The sequence below is a fragment of the Bactrocera neohumeralis genome, unplaced genomic scaffold (genome assembly GCF_024586455.1).
Source record: "Bactrocera neohumeralis isolate Rockhampton unplaced genomic scaffold, APGP_CSIRO_Bneo_wtdbg2-racon-allhic-juicebox.fasta_v2 ctg370, whole genome shotgun sequence".
NCBI lineage: Eukaryota > Metazoa > Arthropoda > Insecta > Diptera > Tephritidae > Bactrocera > Bactrocera neohumeralis.
The window spans coordinates 210,608-223,647 of NW_026090925.1; the positions used below are offsets into that span (position 1 = coordinate 210,608).

Here is a 13,040-nt window from a genome sequence, read left to right on the forward strand (position 1 = left end):
TCATATGTCTGAATAAGTAATATAATATGCGAAGTTTTAGAAAGCCCTCATCGAATTATGGACTCCCATGGGCAATTGTAGATATGTATATGTAATTGATTGTAGTATCCATCGATTTCGGGATTAATGGTAAAATAACATTAGTCTGTAAACATTGTGATAAAGGAGGGGTAAATTTTAGAATAGCATCCCCCGGTTTCGGCGATAAAATGGGTATCAATAAAAAGGTGACGTTCTCCAGCATAGACGAAAATATCTGTATTTATATACATAGTTGCCGCTGACTTAAGTTTTTATTTTGCATTTATAGTTAAAAATTTCGCTACTTTTAACTTGATAATTTGTATGTTGTGGATGACTTTTTTTTCTTATATTAAGCATTTTTCGGCACAATTCCGATTTCTTTGGCGCGGCGATTTGAAGGTACCGTTGGAAAGGAGAAGTCCTCCTGATTAAAAAATATACAGGGTGATAGGTACCGCAAACGCTTAGTTTACGATATATTCGACCTTAAAGTTCAAAAATTCCCAAAATTCGAACATTTCAACAAGCTAGTTTACCACATTAAACACACTTTACTCACATTGGTTAAAATTTAGAATAGCATCCCCGGATTTCGGGGATAAAATGGGTATCACTGGTAACGTTCTCCAGATCCCGAAAATATATATATATAGTTGCCGCTGACTTATAGTTTTAAAGATATTTGCATTTAAAGTTGAAAAATTGACAACTTTTACATTGATAATTTGTATATTGTGAGTAACTTTTTCACTTATATTATACCCGGGCACGATTCCGATTACTTTGGCGGAGGGTTAAAAAAAAACCGAGTTTCCGTATAAATGGGGTATGTACGGATAGGGGAGCTTCTCCAGAGGAGGAATATCCAAAAAGTAATGTAAAAATTACTAATATTTTTTAAAATATTCACGATTAAAAGTTCAAAAATTTGCACTAATAACACATGGTATTTCTCTATGTATGTTTCACTAAATTTTTTCACATTTTTTACTTCGTATATTTAAATACACACTCTAAGCTTTGAAATAAGCTTACATTTCACTTTTATTTTGCTATATTTTACCTAAATTTATTAATTTAAAAATCACTTAGCACACTCATCGTTGAAAAGGTTAGATTGTTTACAATTATGAGGAAAACGAGCCTTGCCACATCTTAAACAGTAAATATGTAGGATTTTTAACAATTTTTCTTTGTTTGTTTTATCGCGTGATTCTTTTCTCTATATTAACCATAAAAAAATACTTTCTACATATGTATATGTGTAATACGTAATTTATGTGACTGAAGTACTTTAGCGAAGTACTCCTTTATGCAATGGCGGCCTTCGGCCGCGCTCTAAAAAAATAACCCTGGCCGAGCGAATACCCGGGGTGACTGAAGTACTTTCGCGTAGTACTCCTTTCTTCGTTGGCGGCCTTCGGCCGCGCTCTAAGAAAATAACTCTGGCCGAGCGAATACCCGGGGTGACTGAAGTACTTTCGCGTAGTACTCCTTTCTGCGTTGGCGGCCTTCGGCCGCGCTCTAAGAAAATAACCCTGGCCGAGCGAATACCCGGGGTGACTGAAGTACTATCGCGTAGTACTCCTTTCTGCGTTAAAAATAAAAAAATATATACATATACGTTTTGTTATAAAGTGGTGAAAGTGGTTATATTCTTTGGTTATTATGCACTCATATTCAAACAAAATTTAAGTTTTCGTTATAAAATTGATAAATTTTGATTATTTTTTCTGTCAGCGATTTCCATTTATATTTTATATAAAATGGTTATATTTTACGGTTATCATGCTCTCATATTGAAACAAAAAAGTTTCGGATATAAAGTAGTTATATTTTTTGGTTATTATGCACTCAAACTCATATTTTAAATATAATAATACTAATATAACTACTTTATATCCAATATTCAAACAAAATTTAAGTTTTCGTTATAAAATTTATACATTTTGGTATTATATCTGTCGGCGATTTCAATTTATTTTTTATGATACATTGGTTTGTATATTAGGTGACGATATATACATATACATATGTATATTATTATATTTAAAATATGAGTTTTGGATATAAAGTGGTTATATTTTACGGTTATCATGCACTCATATTGAAACAAAATTTGAGTTTTCGTACTGTACTGTAACCTTACACTTTATTACGTAACATTATTATATAATATTACTTATACATATGTATACATATATAATATTATTATATAATATTATTAATACATGTATATAATATTACTTATTTGCTGAATAAATTTAAAAAAGAAAATATCCATATGCATGAATTGAGGAATTTTTGCGAAGAGAGGAATTTCAGCGAATTGTCTTGTCATCACATGGCAGCGCTCGATTTCTTCGTAATTTTTAGTAAACAAATGAGGTTCAAACGAGCGTAAAATGTATTTTTAAAATAAAGATTTTTTAAATAAAAAACCTGCTAAAAGTGTAAAATGTGGATTTATTTAAAAGATTATAGTGTAATTTAATTAATTTGAAGAGAAAAATGTGAATAAAGTGGGTTTAACGTGGTGAAATAGCTTTTTGAAAAGTTCGAATTTTGCGAATTTTTGAACTTTAAGGTCGAATATCTCGTAAACTAAGCGTTTGCGGTACCTATAACCCTATATATTTTTTAATCATGAGGACTTCCGTTTTCCAACGGTACCTTCAAGTCGCGGCGCCAAAGAAATCGGAATTGTGCCTATACCCGAGACAGACATGTAGTGACAATACCATAGTAAAGGTATCATGGTATTCTGTTTAAGTAAGTGTATTATATATCACGGAATTGTGCCTATACCCGAGACAGACATGTAGTAACAATACCATGGTAAAGGTATCATGGTATTCTGTTTACTACGTTGGTGACACACATGGCAATGTAGTAAACTCAAATACTAGCTTTGTTTCATAGGAATTAAATTAAAAAAAAAAGTGTAAACAATAAATATGTAGATGTGTGTTTGTAATTCATTTGTTATTCTTAAATAATCAAATTCAACAATAATTTAAATGTGTATTAAAAGCTATTTTTGCACTATATTATATAAAATAAATGTGTGCAAATGAATAAGTGATGCGTTAGTGTATATAAAAGTGAAAAATATAAGTGCAAAATTAATTTTATATATCGAAAATATGTAATTAAAATATTGCAAATTTTCAACTTAAAACGCGAATAACTCGAAAACTATAAGCTTCCTGCGGCTATAACCATATATATTCGTGACCTGGAGAATCTCCTCTATCCGACCATACCCATTTTATTACCGAAATCCTGGGATGGTATACTAAAGTCGACCCGAAAATTTTGCAAATTTAATTTTGCAATTTCTCGACTTATGGTTAGTTTTTCTTCCGTATTATGTACTTTTTATACACTTACAATTCACTACAATGTTTCTACATATTTATTTTTTATTAATATTTTAGATGTTTGCTTAAAATAAGCATTTTATATTTTACATAAATATTATTACACGCACAATAACAATAAGTGGTCCGTGTTGTCAAATAATAAGTGTATTATATATCACAAATGATTGAAAACAATAAAAATAAATAAAAAAAACTCAAATGCAAAAAGCAAAACCTCGGAAATACAATTGATATGGCCGCATAGAGGAGGTTCCCCAGATCAAGAATATATGTACATATATTTAGTTATAGCCGCAGGAAACCAATAGTTTTCGATACATTTTGTTTAAAGTTGAAAACTACCACTATTTGAATTACGTATTCTTATACCCTGAACAAGGTATATTAAGTTTGTCACGAAGTTTGTAACACCCAGTAGGAAGCGTCAGAGACCCTATAAAGTATATATAAAATTGATCAGAATGTTGAGCTGAGTCGATTTAGCCTTGTCCGCCGGTCTGTATTTCCGTCCGTCCGTCCGTCCGTCTGTGTATATACGAACTAGTCCCTCATTTTTTAAGATATCGTTTTGAAATTTTGCAAACATCATTTTCTCTTCAAGAAGCTGCTCATTTGTCGGAACTGCCGATATCGGACCACTATAACATATAGCTGCCGTACAAGCTAAACGATCGGAATCAAGTTCTTGTATATAAAACTTTTGCATTTGATAAGATATATTCACGAAATTTGGTATATATTATTTTCTAAGAGAAAAATGTAATCTCCGAAGACATTGTTCAAATCGCCTTACTATATCATATAGCTGCTATATAGACCGAACGATTGAAACAAAAGGCTTTTATGGAAAACTTTCGCATTTGACGTGGTATTTTCACGAAATTTAACATGGATTACTTCTTCTTCTTTATTGGTGTAGACACCGCTTACGCGATTATAGCCGAGTTAACAGTGCGCCAGTCGTTTCTGCTTTTCGCTACGTGGTGCCAATTGGATATTCCAAGCGTAGCCAGGTCCTTCTCCACCTGGTCCTTCCAACGGAGTGGAGGTCCTTCCCCCGGCGGGTACAGCGTCGAATACTTTCAGAGCTGGAGTCTTTTCGTCCATCCGGACAAAATGACCTAGCCAGCGTAGCCGCTGTCTTTTAATTCGCTGTGGCCAACGAACAAAGGACCATAAATCTTTCGCAGAACTTTTCTCTCGAAAACTCGCAACGTCGACTCATCAGTTGTTGTCATCGTCCAGGCCTCTGCACCATATAGCAGGAGGGGAATTATGAGTGACTTATAGAGTTTGGTTTTTGTTTGTCGAGAGAGGACTTTGCTTCTCAATTGCCTACTCAGTCCAAAGTAGCACCTGTTGGCAAGAGTTATCCTGCGTTGGATTTCCAGGCTGACATTGTTGGTGGTGTTTACGCTGGTTCCAAGATAGACGAAATTATCTACGACTTCAAAGTTATGACTGTCAACAGTGACGTGAGAGCCAAGTCGCGAGTGCGAAGACTGTTTGTTTAATGGCAGGAGATATTTCGTCTTGTTCACTGCCAGAGCCATTTGTATTGCTTCTTTGTCCAGTCTGGAGAAAGCAGAACTAACGGCGCGGGTGTTGAGGCCGATGATATCAATATCATCTGCATACGCGAGCAGCTGTACACTCTTATAGATTAAGTTCTGCAGCTCGAACTATTTTCTCCAGCAGCAGGTTGAAGAAGTCGCGCGATAGGGAGTCGCCTTGTCTGAAACCTCGTTTGGTATCGAACGGCTCGGAGAGGTCCTTCCCGATCCTGACGAAGCTTTTCGTGTTGCTCAACGTCAGTTTACACAGCCGTATTAGTTTTGCGGGGATACCAAATTCAGACATCGCGGCATAAAGGCAGCTCCTTTTCGTGCTGTCGAAAGCAGCTTTGAAATCGACGAAGAGGTGGTGTGTGTCGATTCTTCTTTCACGGGTCTTTTCCAAGATTTGGCGCATGGTGAATATTTGGTCGGTTGTTGATTTGCCAGGTCTAAAGCCACGCTGATAAGGTCCAATCAGTTTGTTGACGGTGGGCTTTAATCTTTCACACGATACGCTCGATAGAACCTTATACGCGATGTTGAGGAGGCTTATCCCACGGTAGTTGGCGCAGATTTTGGGGTCTCTCTTGTTATGGATTGGGCTTAAATTCCAATTGTTGGGCATGCTTTCGTCCGACCATATTTTACAAAGAAGCGGATGCATGCTCCTTATCAGTTTTTCGTTGCCGTGTTTGAATAGCTCGGCCGGTAATCCATCGGCCCCCGGCGCTTTGTTGTTCTTCAGGCGGGTAATTGCTATTCGAACTTCTTCATGGTCGGGTAATGGAACGTCTGCTCCATCGTCATCGATTGGGGGAATCGGGTTCGCCTTCTCCTGGTGTTGTGCGTTCACTGCCATTCAGCAGGCTGTTGGACCGACCCGGGTTATTTTTTTGAAGCGCGCAACGCAAAAAGGATATTTACGCGAAAAAAAAAACTTGAAACACCCCGGTGTTGGAACCTTTTTTTTTGAAACTCGGCCGAAGGAAGCCAAAGAAAAAAAAAGTTGTGCGCGTAAAAAAATTTGACACATGCATTGGTGTGAAGCTTTAGTGAACATAAAAATATAAGTGTAAACTTATTTTTAAATCGAAAAAATACGTAATTCAAATAGTGGTAATTTTCAACTTTAAACGCAAATATCTAGAAAACTATAAGTTTCCTGCGACTATAACTATATATTTATATTCTTGATCTTGAGAACCTCCTATATCCGACTATACCCATTTTATTCCCGAAATTGGGGGACCGTATACTAAAGTTTTCCCGGAACAAGACAACGGCTTCCCGACAATAGCTGTACCAGTCGCTGATGGTAGCTGTTATTAAAATTGCTACAAAACTATTTTTTTGCACTTCTGTTTAGCACCAATGCGAAGCGTAAGCGAACTTGAGATAAAATATTTGAGGCAATAGTATTTTCGTATTTTCGAACCAGATACCTTTGGCCCTCGATATAGTAGCCAGCGAACGACGATTGCCCTTACGGCATCTAAACGTGCCCACCGCATTATTCCCTGCTAGAGTTGGGATCATGAGCGTTTTATGTTTACGGCACAATTTACTGCTTAAAATTAATAGCCCTGACAGACGACAGCGCTAATATGCATTAGCGGGCTTAATTTACAATTACTTGGGCATTTGACCCATGTTAATGCAAGTTTGTAATGCACAAGAATTCCGACGTTTAGCTGAATTTACCAAATTTGAGTAGGCAACACTGCCCAAAAATGGCTAGTTTCTGCTCTTGTTTGACAGATGCCGCTTGAAATCTGCCGCCTTGTTTGTGTTTACAGCTTCAGAGGTAAACAGTTTTTGTATTGCTAATTAAATTATATGCAAGTAAATTAACAAAAAACAAATTTTAATATTTTTGGATGGCAGAAAATAAACAACACACAGTTTGCTATCCATTTTTCCAATATTCTTAACTTTTTCGCACACTTTTATTTCACTTTTTTTTAATGAATTAACAAATTTCACTATCAGCTTCTAAATGCACAAGTCTGCCGTCTGTCACCATAAAATTTCAATGCGCATTAGCGTTGCTTAAGGCGCATTAATTTTGTTCGTCTATCAGGGCTATAAGCCCTCTTCCTCCGCAAATGCAATGCATTTCTCCCTTATGCTAAACGTTTCCACAACTAGTGATGTTCCACATTTTTATTAGTTCTGCAACAGTGAGAACATTCGTTACACTTTTACGTACACCGCGGCTGGTGAAAGGTTCATCGAAGTACAATTCTTTCTGGAATTATTCCCGTTAAAGAAAATGAAGTGTTAAAAAGGGAGTTACACCCTTCACTTTCCAACCAACCTTCACCCATAACTTTTTATCCAAGACGATTTTGGATTTTTGGCTTTAAAGCATTATTCTAGTTGATCCAATTCCGTGAAATCCTTCATCGTCGATCCAACAGCGGGGAGTTCAGTGCTGTTTCGCTTAGAACTACTTTCTGCACTGGCGGCCTTTGGCCGCGCTTAAAAAAAAAATCAGGTCGATCCAACACCGTGGTATTCAGAGTTGTTTCGCGTAGAACTACTTTCTGCACTCGCGGCCTTCGGCCGCTCTTCAATAAAAAAACAACCCTGGTCGACCCAACACCGGGGTGTTCAGAGGTCTTACGCATAGAACTCCTTTCTGCAAATTTTTTTCTTTTATAAAAAATTGTTGAAGATTTTTGCGTTTTCCATTTATGTATGTATTTGCGGTATAAAGTTTTTCCTTATTTTTTTTCGTTGACAAATTTGCACGTATGGCAATACAATTTATTTGCTAGTATGCAACCCTTTTGTTATTGTGCGAATGCACAGAATTTAACTAAAATACAATTATTAAATTAAAACTTTATTTCCAATAAATATTAAAAAAAATTAATATACAGATACGGTATAGTGAAGTGTTAATAAGTGAAAAGTGCATAATATAAGCGAAAAAGTCATTCACAATATACAAATTATCAAGTTAAAAGTAGTGAATTTTTTGATTTTAAATGCAAATATTTTCGTGATCTGGAGCCTTTTCATTGATACCCTTCATCCCCGAAATCGGGGAATGCTATTCTAAATCCCAGCCGTGAAATGTGCACTTATTTTAATGTTTAAAGTGTGTATTTAAATAAACAAAGTGTAAAATGTGAAAAAAGTTTAGTGAAACATTGAGAAATGCTATGTATTAGTATAAAAATTTTTGAATTTCTAATCGGGGATATTTTAAAAAATATATGTAAGTGTTAGCCACATATTCTTCTTCTAGAAAAAACTCCCCTATCAGTACATACCCCTTTTAGACCGAAATTCGTGTTCTTTACCTGACCGCTAACGTAATCGGAATCGTGCCGTAGATGGGCGTAATGCGACCACTGTTACGTCCACAAATCTCCTTTAACCGAAAATTTATAAAGTGCCATAACTAAGCACCTAATTAGGATATAAAACTGTAACATGGCGCAAAGGATCGCAGTAGCAAGGGGTACCTGCTGATAAAAAATTTTGAAAAAATGGGTCTGGCCCCGCCCTCTAATATGCTTAAGGGGTTAGGGGTAGCCAGAGGCACGAAAAAATGAGAGTTTTCAGAATTGTTTTTTGCTATTAAATCGTGTTATTTTACAAAAGTAGTAATATGGCATTATTATAGAATGTGTTGGCTTGAAGTCACGAAAATTTCAAAAAAAAAAAAATTAATTTCCAAAGTTATAGTTGTTTGTGTTGACCCTTTTTCAAAAAAAGGCACTTGCGGTGATAACCATAAGTCCTTGGAGATTCATCTAAAATCAATCGGACAAAAAAATGAGTTTTATAAATAGATAAACTCGGGCTTGGTCGAAGGATTTTCTTTTGTTTTTCAAAAATTAACAAAATGGCGGCAAAAAAATCAACAGTTAATTGGTCTTCAAAAATCGAAATTTTCGAAAAAATTAAAATCCTTCGATCAGGCCCGAGATTATTATGTAATCTAAAAGCTGTATAAATTTCGTTAAAACCTACTAAGCGGGTTTCGAGTTACAGTTGTCACCGATTCAAAAAACATAGTTTTGAGAAAAACGCGTTTAAAGTTTCACACTAGCGCTTTGAAGTGCCCGAGCTCGCTTTGTTATTTGTCGAATAACTCAAAAACTAATTATCGGATCAACGTGAAATTTTCAAAGAATATTTTTAAGATATTACACTTAACGAAAATGCACAAAAAAAATAATTTTTTGAAAATTCTGACTACCCCTAACCTCTTAATGTCTCTTTTAAACCACTAAAGCTACAAAAACCAACTGTACTGGGCGCAAATATTATAAGAACTCCTACTGACAGTGTGAAAATTTATGAAATCGATAGAAACCCCTGCTCACTCCCCATATAACGGTATTGAGCAAACTACAAAAAGTGAAATAAATCAATAACTAATTACGTCAGAGACAATAAATTTTACTTCCTTTTTCTTTCTTTCTCTTTCCAGTACAGAAATCAATATGTAAATATCATTACCGAAAAAAATTTTGCAATAATAATTCCCTTAAAGAATGGCACCTTTTGACTAAAAATCGTCTTAATCCAACCAAAACTGTTCAAGACCCTAATACCGAAATATGTGGACTCCAGTATCTATAGTTGACTTTTGACCGAAAATATCGGTCAATGTGTGAGATATACAATTGAAATTCAGACAGAATCCATTCCTGACAGTGGAAATTCTGTGTATCAAAAATCGGGTCCATATAAAGGTTTTCGAAAATCCAGGTGACTTTATGCTGGATATATCAGCCAATATTTGAGTTATCTCAATGAAAATTTTAGAAGTATATTACTCATAACATTATGTCATTGTGTCTAAAATGGTTACAATTGGGCGAAAGCTTGACCTACGCCCAAATAACCATTACCAGAATTTTCGAACATCCAGCTGATTATGTACAAGGACTAGGTAGGTAGGTTGGTAGGAGTGCAGCCCTATCGGGCTCAATTAACACTTGATGTGCCATTTCGATGCACTGTCCGTAGAACCTCCTGTATCTGCTATTACGTTTCACTTCCTCTTTCAAACCATTTTGAGGTTTCGATGAAACTACTTATGTCCGATATGCTTTTAGTGGAAATCCATGGGCATTCACAGAGAAAGTGGAAGATTGTTTCATTGTTCCCTGCTACTCCGCAGCCACGGCAGATGTCGTTGTAGGGCATACCCATTTTGGATGCGTGTTCCCCAAATGGCCAGTGCCCTGTTATGGTAGCTGTTACTTTGTAAATACTTTTCCTTGACCTATTTAGTAAGTCGTTGGTTCTTTTCCTGTCATATCTTGGCCATAATTGTTTAGTTATGACGCATTTTGTGATGTTTTTCCACCTGTTATTTGCAATTTGTTGAAATTGTCTATTGATCTCTCCTTTGATTGACCCTAGCGGACTTGGTATTATCTCCGCCTCGGATTCGTTGAGGAAAGCTCCTGCCTTTGCCAACTCGTCTGCTTTTTCGTTACCGAAAATGTTCCTGTGGCCGGGAACCCAGATTAAGTTTAGTTGGAGCTTGTCTTTTATTGCGCTTAGTGCTCTCTTGCAGTTGTGTACTGTGCTGGAGTTTGTCATGGGTGAAGACAAGGCCAGGAGCGCCGCCTGGCTGTCCGTAAATATAGTTGATTTATTTATATTCCCGTGGTTTTCCAATAGAGCTTCGCAGGCTTTTTCTATGCCTAGTACTTCTGCTTGGAAGATGCTAGCCGAGTTCGGTAGACGTATAGAAAGAGATATGCCAAGATCAGTGGAGAATACCCCCGTGCCTACTCCGCAGTCCATTTTGGACCCGTCGGTATAGACTGAGATGGTATCCTCCTCTTCTATTGAGCCTCTTCTCCATTCTCGTCTAGATGGTATCCTTACCTGGAAGTGTCTATTGAAGTCCAGCTTTGGGAGAATGTAGTCTGATTTATTAATGGTGAGCTTGTTTAGAATTACACTAGAATTACACTATGTCCATAGTTCTGCTGGTTCCAACCTCCCAATTCTTTTATTCTTGTCGCCGCAATAGCTGCTGTTTTTTGAATAAAAATGTCCATTGGTAGTTGATGCAGGATCACGTTGAGCGCATCAGTCGGACATGACCTGATTGCCCCAGTAACACCCGCACATGCTGCTCTTTGTATACCATTTAATTTTTTAATGTTGTATTGTTTGTTTAACGCTGGCCACCATACCAGAGCTCCATATGTAAGTATAGGTCTAATGACCGCCGTATACATCCACATGACTATACTTGGTTTGAGGCCCCAATTCTTGTTGACGATTCTCTTACAAGTATAGTAAGCCATGTATGCTTTGTTTATTCTTTTTTCTATATTTATTTTCCAGGACAATTTGGTGTCAATCTCCACCCCCAAGTATTTAGCTGTGGGGGATAGAGATAGTGTTGTACCGTTTAGTACCGGAAGTTGAAACTGAGGTATTTTGGTTCTGCTTGTGGATATCATCAGTTGTGTTTTGTTCGGGTTAACTCCTAGACCATTGTGTTTAGCCCATAGGTTTAACCTACGAAGTGCTATTTGAAGACAATATTTTTTCGATTTATAATTCATTTTATACTTATATTTCATTCCCAAAAACAGGATAAAAATCCTACTTAAATATAAGGAAATTATTCCAATTACAAAATGTTCTATGGCTATCGCCAAACTATTAAATTCGTAACATTTTCGAGATTATTACAGTTGTCTCTCGCAAAAAAAATTTTCACTTCCCGCCATTGGGATGTGTCAAGTTTTTTTCGCTTAAAACTTTTTTGCGTGGGCGGCCTTTGGCCGGGTACGGTTCCAGTTACTTGGCAATGGGGAACTGAAAACGAATTTCGGTAGAAATGGGGTAAGTATGTGCTGATAGGGGATCTTCTCCAGAGGAGGAATATGTAAAAGTAATATTGCTAACACTTATATTTTCGCTTTTTAAATTAAAAAATATATAAATAACTCATGATATTTCACAATGTTTAACTAATTTTGTCCACATTTTTCACTTTGTATATTAAAATTTACACTTTAAGCATTAATATAAGTTCACATTGCATTTTTATTTCGTTTTCTTTTAGCCAAATTTATTCGTTTAAAAATCACTTAGCCATTCATGGTTGAAAAGGTTAGATTGCTTACAATTATGAGTAAAACGAGCGTATCTACATTTTAAAAACCAAATATGAAGGATTTTTCAACAACAGCGCTTTCTTTGTTTGCACTTACACGTCTTTTTTTTTAATAACTGTAAAAAAAAAAATCTTTCTAAAATTTTCCAAGCTATAAATGAGTTTGTGAAAAGTTTTTTCATATATATGAATAATAGTATGTAATTTATGTTTAATAAATGCAGATGAGTAAAACTATATTATAATATTATGAAATGTGTATGATTGTAATACAGTAGCGAACAACAAAAACGGGACACATAATTGTAGTGACTTTAAATCGATGTTGCGTTAACAAATCAAACTTTATTATACAAGTAAGTATTTTTTAGTAAGTATATTATTCAGATACAATAAAACGCTGTTATTTATATTCCTGAGTATACACATGGCTGCAAATAAAATGAAATGTGGTAAAAGTCCAAAATTGACTGAAGTTGATAAAATCAATTTTGGCTTTGCGATCGAAAAACTTGAGTATACGTAAAATTAGTGATAAAATAAATTTTAGCAAAACTACTGTCGGGGCTTTCCTTCAGAAATATGCGAAGACTAAGTCTTTAAAACGCAAAACGGGTTCCGGACGCCCGAGGAAACTTCTACCAAGGATGACCACAATGTTAAGCGGATTAGTATTCAGAACAGATTTAAAACACCTAAAGACATCAGAATCGAAGTTCAGGAATTAAATAGAACCGAGATCAGTACGCGAACAGTACGACGGCGCCTCCAAGAAGCCAGACTAACTGTCTGTCGATCTGCCAAAAAACCACTATTGTCGGTAAAATGCGACAAAAACTCCTCCAATGGGCGAAACTGCACAAAACCTCGACCAAGAAAGATTGAAAAGAAGTCATATTTTCAGATGAGTCCAAAATTAACACTTTCGGTTCAAACGGAATGTCGTACATTCGCAGAAGA

General features: G+C 35.9%; 1 protein-coding gene across 1 annotated transcript in view; it reads left to right on the top strand.

Annotated features, from left to right (window-relative positions):
* LOC126767051 (MPN domain-containing protein CG4751) overlaps positions 1 to 13,040 on the top strand; it is a 115,166-nt gene that overhangs the window by 244 nt on the left and 101,882 nt on the right. The window lies entirely within an intron of this gene.